The sequence below is a fragment of the Chrysochloris asiatica genome, unplaced genomic scaffold (assembly GCF_000296735.1).
Source record: "Chrysochloris asiatica unplaced genomic scaffold, ChrAsi1.0 scaffold00028, whole genome shotgun sequence".
NCBI classification, from domain to species: Eukaryota; Metazoa; Chordata; class Mammalia; order Afrosoricida; family Chrysochloridae; genus Chrysochloris; species Chrysochloris asiatica.
The window spans coordinates 24,447,416-24,453,978 of record NW_006408546.1 but is presented as its reverse complement, the minus strand read 5'-3'; the positions used below and the strand labels follow the sequence as shown (position 1 = coordinate 24,453,978).

At 36.5% G+C, this 6,563-nt stretch overlaps 1 protein-coding gene across 3 annotated transcripts in view; it reads right to left on the bottom strand.

The window, feature by feature from the left end:
* Nucleotides 1-6,563, bottom strand: part of GRM7 (glutamate receptor, metabotropic 7) — a 1,560,849-nt gene that overhangs the window by 758,728 nt on the left and 795,558 nt on the right. The gene's annotated exons all lie outside the window — the stretch shown is intronic.

Genomic DNA, 6,563 nt, shown 5'->3' with positions numbered 1-6,563 from the left:
AACAAAGGGGAAGTGGATAAACAACCTATGGTACATGAACACAATGAAATACTATGCAACATTCAAAAAAAAATATGAATCTAGGAAACAACTCAAAATACAGATGAACCTAGAGGACATTCTACTGAGTGAAATTAATCAAGAGAACAAATATTGCATGACATCACTATTGTTAAAAGTCAAGAAAGCATTTTCACACTAAAAGAAGCATTCTTTGTGGTCTACCAGTAGAGGGAAGACAAAGAAGGTTAAATTATGACTAGAGGTAGTGTGGTTGTTATGTGCGTGGAGTCGCTTCTGACTCATTGCGACCCTGTACAGGGTTTCCAACGCTGTAAATCTTTGGGAAAAAAAAAAAAGATGAGCAGAAAGCCTCATCTTTCTCCTGCGGAACAGCTGGTAGTTTCGAACTGCTGACCTTGGGGTTTCGCAGCCCGATTTTAATCACTACGCTACCAGAGCTCCTTACAAGACTAGAGGATAGATACAAGTAACTTGGGTGAAGGGAAAATTAAAAAGTAATAAGAGGAAGATCAACAAAAATGACAGAAGCAAGGGAACATACTAGGAGGAGAGCAAAAATTTAAGGGAAAATAGATAAATACTCCTATCCACACAATCCTGCAATAACAGTGATCTAGGAACAGATGCATGAATAGACACATAGGGAGAGTGGGAGTATACCACTCTCCCTATGATCAAAGTACTTGAAAAGAAGTCTCACCATCTTTGCTTCTAATGGGCAGTCTGCTTGTACTTTTTCCTAGACAGATTTCTGGTAGTTCATGGTACTTTCAACAGTCTTCACCGACACCATAATTTAAATACACCATTTTTTCTCCCATCTTTCATATTCACTGCCCAGCTTTCACAAGTGGATGTGGTTGTTCTTTAAGTACTGTTAAATTTGTTCCGATGCATAGTGATCCTATATAGGGTTTCTAAGGAGCAGCTGGTAGATTTAAACCACTTATTCTACAGTACCATACCAGGATTCCGCAAATGTAGTTGAAGCAATGGAAAATACCAAGGCTTGAGTCAGGTGTACATCAGCCCTGAAAATGACATGTTCACTCTTTAACACTTTAAAGAAACTTTTTACCCAGTTTCTTGAATGCTCTTTCCATGAGCAATGGTTGTAGATTCAAGTTAAAAAGAATCCTAGACTTCAATTATCCTCCAATTATCATTATATTGTATATTCCTCCAATTATTCCTCCAATTATCATTATATTGTATATTGATCCAGTTGTGAGGATTTTGTTTTCTTTACCTTTCCTTGCAATTCATACTGAAGGCTGTAGTCTTTGATATTCATTGCCAAGTACTTTCATTCCGCTTTGCCTCCAGCATCTACATATCACAGCTTGCTAATGAGACTTTGACTTCATAGAGTACTAATTCCCTGATTATTTGTTCAGTAAGCAGATTGAATAAGTATAGTGGAAGGATACAACCCTGATGCACACCTTTCTAAATTTTAAACTAGCCAGGCTTGTTCTGTTAGGATGATTACCTCAAAATTTGCTCAGGCTCCACATGAGCAAAATTAGGTGTTCTAGAATATCCTTTTTTTGCAATTTAATCCATAGTTTGCTAGGATCCACAGAGCTGAATGTCTTTGTATGGTCAATAAAGCATAAGTAAGCATCTTTCTGCTATTCTCTGCTTTTAGCCAAGATCCATCTGACATCAGCAGTGATATCCCTCATTCTACATCCTCTTCTAAATCTGGCTTGAATTTCTGGCAGTTCCTTGTCAATGTACTGCTGCAAGTGATATTAAATTATCTTTAAGAAAATTTTACTTCTGTGTTATATTAATGGTATAGTTCAATAATCTGTGCATTCTGTACTATCACCTTTATTTGGAATGAGCACAAATATGGACCCCATTCAATACTATGGCCAAGTCTTCCTGGCCTAGACAAGTGAGTACTTCCAGAGCTATAGCTGTTTGTTGAAATATTTCTATTTGCATTCCATCAATGAATTGAGTCTCATTTTTGACTAATCCTTTCATTGTAGCTTAGACTTTTTCTTTTCATACCATCAGGTATTGATCATATGCTACCTCCTGAAATGGTGGAACACTGACCAATTATTTTCATACTGTGACTCTGCTGATTCCTTCCATCTTCTTTTGAGGCTTCTTCTGTCAATCAGTACTTTGTGGAGACAGCAGTTGAATATTGCAACCTGAGGCTTGAATTTTTTCTTCAATTTGTTCATCTTGAGAAATGCTGATCATGTTTTTCCTTTTGATTTTCTAACCCCAAGTCTTTTCACATGTTATTACAATACTTAAAGCTGTCTTCTTAAGCTGCCTTTTGGAATTTTGTGTTATGATCTTTTATTTCATCATTTCTAAGAAGTCCTAGTGTGGTGCTGGAGGCTAAGCACTTGACCGCAAGGTTGGTTTGACCCACCAGGCCGGCAGTTCAAATTCACCACTCACTCCTAGGAAACCCTATACAGGGTCACTGTGAGCGAAAGCTACTTGATAGCACTTAACAACAAACAGCATTAATTTAGCTGATTGTCTGTAGCACAATGGATTTACATTGATTATAGTCTTACTTTCTCTGTCCCAAAAGACTATCTGGAAACAGGAGACTGTAATTCAATCCCAACTTTTTGCACCAACAAGATGTGTGATCTTGTTTCAATTTCTTTACTTATAAATGAGATTAAATATATATTCCTCTCCTTTACCCACACAAAGTTGTTGAGAGGACCAAATTAATTGATGAGTGGGAGGGAGTTATGTAAACTCTAAACTTAGGGCAGCAGTAACTCATAACAACAGTGGCTCCACCATCACTTTCATCCTTCTCTGACTTGGTTTAGATACTATTTCACTTTCTTCCACAAGCAGTAAAAGTCTGTTCTAAAAATAACCAAATTCCTGTTGGGTACAAGTTCAAACTAGATCTACTATGTGACCATTTCCCCCCCCCCCATTATTTCTGCTACTTCCCTAACCTGAGTCACCACTGTTTCTGACTTCCTTTAAATTTGAACATGTCTTTTCAGACATATCTGATGGGATTGCTTCAAGCTGGTCTACTTGTTGATTGTTGTCTTGCATGGAAACTTACACAAAATATTCCTGATATTCAATTCCCTCATTTTTCCTTAATTCTTAAATGTGTCACACCTAGCAGAGCCCCTTAAGAGCTACCACTGTACTTCTGACATAGAGACATAAAGCAGAGTGTGACAAGATATGACTCTCATGCCATACAACAATTCTGAGGCATAACAAAGGGCCACAACCCAGCTTCCCCAAATAATCCTGGAAATATGTGGAATAATGAGGCCGATCCATTTACAACTCAAGCTGTATAGCATCTGGGACAGCAGAAGCCCTGGATGGTCTCACAGAGATGTAGATTATGTTATACATCTATGAGAAGAAAGATGCATTATACTTCCAGATTGGGTTACGTCATTTCTTAACACATTAGTGTGTCCAGATCATATGAAGTTACTCCTGTCACATTTTCAGAATCTCCCACAATTTGTCTTATTCTTTCACCAAAGTTTTGAATGTCGGATTCTCTTCTTCAAGAAAATTCCCCATTCCTCCACAACTCTGCGTGTAAACCTTAGCTAAGGCCCTTTTCTTTATGAAGCTCTTCCTGAGTACATCAGATTCGCCAGTTTCTAATTGTGAAACATCACGACTGCTTTGTATTCACTGATTTAACAATATGCATTTAGTGACAAATGTAAGTCATGTTTTACTGTTTCCAATTTTAGGACAATGGGAATAAATTGTTAAATAACATAAGACAAGATTCCGGATATGGGGTCTTCTTACTTTACTGGTAAAAACAGGTAAGTATATGTCAAAAAGTAGTGTTCGTAGGGTTCAGTTCATATATGCACAGTTTTATTACAAACAAAATGTTATTAAATACATATCTGTGATTCATGAATGGCTATGAGTAAGTTCTCTTATTAGCATTCTTGTCTTAGTGTCTTTAGGGTGCCTACACACACAAAAAAAGATACTTTTTTGTGCCATGAAGAAAAAGATTTCAAAGTCAAGACTAATATCAACTTAAAAAAACAACAACAAAAAACCTCAAATGGACACATTCCTAAACCACTGAGGATGTGCTTTAAGTTTATAGGAATGCTTCCTCATATATAACAATTATTTTTAGATGGATCAAGTTATTTTAAGGAAAGTCAGAATGAGCCAAAAGAGGGAAGATCATCAAACTTGATTAACAAAGTAACTGTGGCTGAAGTTCAGTAATGCTGGAAGAAGATAATAGAATTCGGGGTTTCAACTGAAGTTGGGGTCTCAACGTGCCATGACATTTTCAATTTTAATCAAACAACTTGGCCAGAGCAAGCTTTCGGATTGATAGATGTCAGAAACATTGAACAAAGATCAACTAGCTCAAAGGAGTGATCTTACTATCAGTCTGTTTAAGCAAAATCAGACATAATGAAAACAACTAGTCATAACCAGGGAGACATAAGCCTTGGATTTACCAATATCAGACAGAGATCGAGTTTCAATGAAAACAGAGGCATCTGAAGAGGTCCACTGGGTCAGTTAAATTTAAAGCACAAAGCTTATGGTGAGTACTTTTTTGGGTTTCCAAAAGGTCAATCCTGATTAATTTTGTCAAAGGACACAGGACAATCAGGAGAGTTTATTAGGAAGAAGTTTTAAGAAAATTGAAAACAACATTCATGAGAGAAAGGTCAGAAAACTTGTGCTAAGAATGTTTGTTTTTCTTTTTTCTTTCTTTCTTCATCACAACTATGTTCCTCCTCATTTGAGGAAAGCAAGGGCTGTCCTACAAGAGTTTCTCTAAAAAACCTTACTCAACCCACATGATCATGATCCTTCAGGTTTTTTGTTTGTTTGTTTGTTTGTTTCCCAACTCAGTGAATATTTACAAGGAAGAAGATATGAGTGCCTCAAAGATGCCAAAAATGCCATTTTTCTATGGTATAAACTGAACAATACAACAATCTTTAGTTAAGGGTTAGTTAACAGCAATGGAAACACCAAATTCTGAAGTGTATAACTGGAGGATATGTCAAGAAATAATTGTTTCACATTTTGATTTTTTGAATAATAAATGTTTCTATGATTTTATAGCAATTCTTTTTGATGTACTCTATTTTATGTTCTGATGGTATTAAGCATTGTGAAGAAAACAGACAAGATAAAGAGGACATTTGTAAAGACTTAGATTAGGAAGAGTCTCTTCAGGTGGAGTGTTCAGGAAAACCCTCTGGGAAAGGTGACAATTTATTGAAGATCAGAATAACAAGGAAAAATTAACCCTATAGAAATAAAGAAAAAGGAAGTCCACATCTGTGTGCAGGTTATAAATGGGGACAAGTATGGTAGGCCATGTGATCGATACACAATGGGTAAGTTGCAGAGGGGGGTGGATAAAGATACAGGCCTCATATACCAGCACAGAAACTTGGATTTTTCTCTCAAATGGATGGGAAGTCATTGGAGATTTTCACATAAGGCTTTCTCTTATGTATTTATAGATAACAAGTGCACATGACACATTTCTGTATCTCTAAGAGAACTAAGATAATAACTTATAAATTGAAGGAATTCAATAAAACATTTGAGAAATTGTGAAGTGCATTGTTATGATACCTTTAGAGTCTATTTAGAAAGATTCTTTCCATCTGAAGTGGATATTCCATGTTTCAGGTTCTGTGATTAAGCTAAATTAACATTATCTCCTTGTTGGGTAATTATAATTTCATTTTCCTGTCAGTAGCATTCTTAGAATACTACTTAGTGTTTTATAAACTCTAGCTGTTCATGAACAACACCTTAGGAAATTTTGGTAATTCCAGGTCCCAGCTGTAACATTGAAAAATAACATCTTTCTCTAAAATAAAACATCTTATTTAAATAAACATATAAAGAGAAAAATATACATATATGTGTAGATGTGTGGATGTATGCACGAATAGATTCATACAAGGATCTTCTAAAATTTCATAGAAAACATCTGTTATCCTTAATATCATTCTTCCATGGACATTTTGAATCCCCTCATACATATGTTTTTGCTGCAGTTAAGTGCTCTCAAGTCTGTTACAAGTCATAGTGACCCTGCACAGGGTTTCTAAGGAGCAACTGGTTGATTTTGAACCACTAACTTCATGCTTAAAGAAAAGCATATGCATGCACACATAGCACTACTAAATATCCATATTTATAAGTGTGATATACTAGATATGGCATTGGGGGATGAGCTTTAGATTGCTAACCACATGGCCGGCAGTTAAAAGTGACCAGTGGCTCTGTAAGTAAAACAAAATGTATGCTGTCTATTCCAGGAAAGATTTACAGTCTCAAAAACCCTACATAGGGCTTCCACCATCTTTCCATCCCTCAGTCAGTCACGGCCCGGAGATGCTTCTGGAAGAACCATCGCGATGGCCGCCCAAGGAGAACCTCAAGTGCAGTTCAAACTCGTATTGGTGGGTGATGGCGGTACTGGAAAAACGACATTTGTGAAACATCATCTGACTGGTGAATTTGAGAAGTATGTA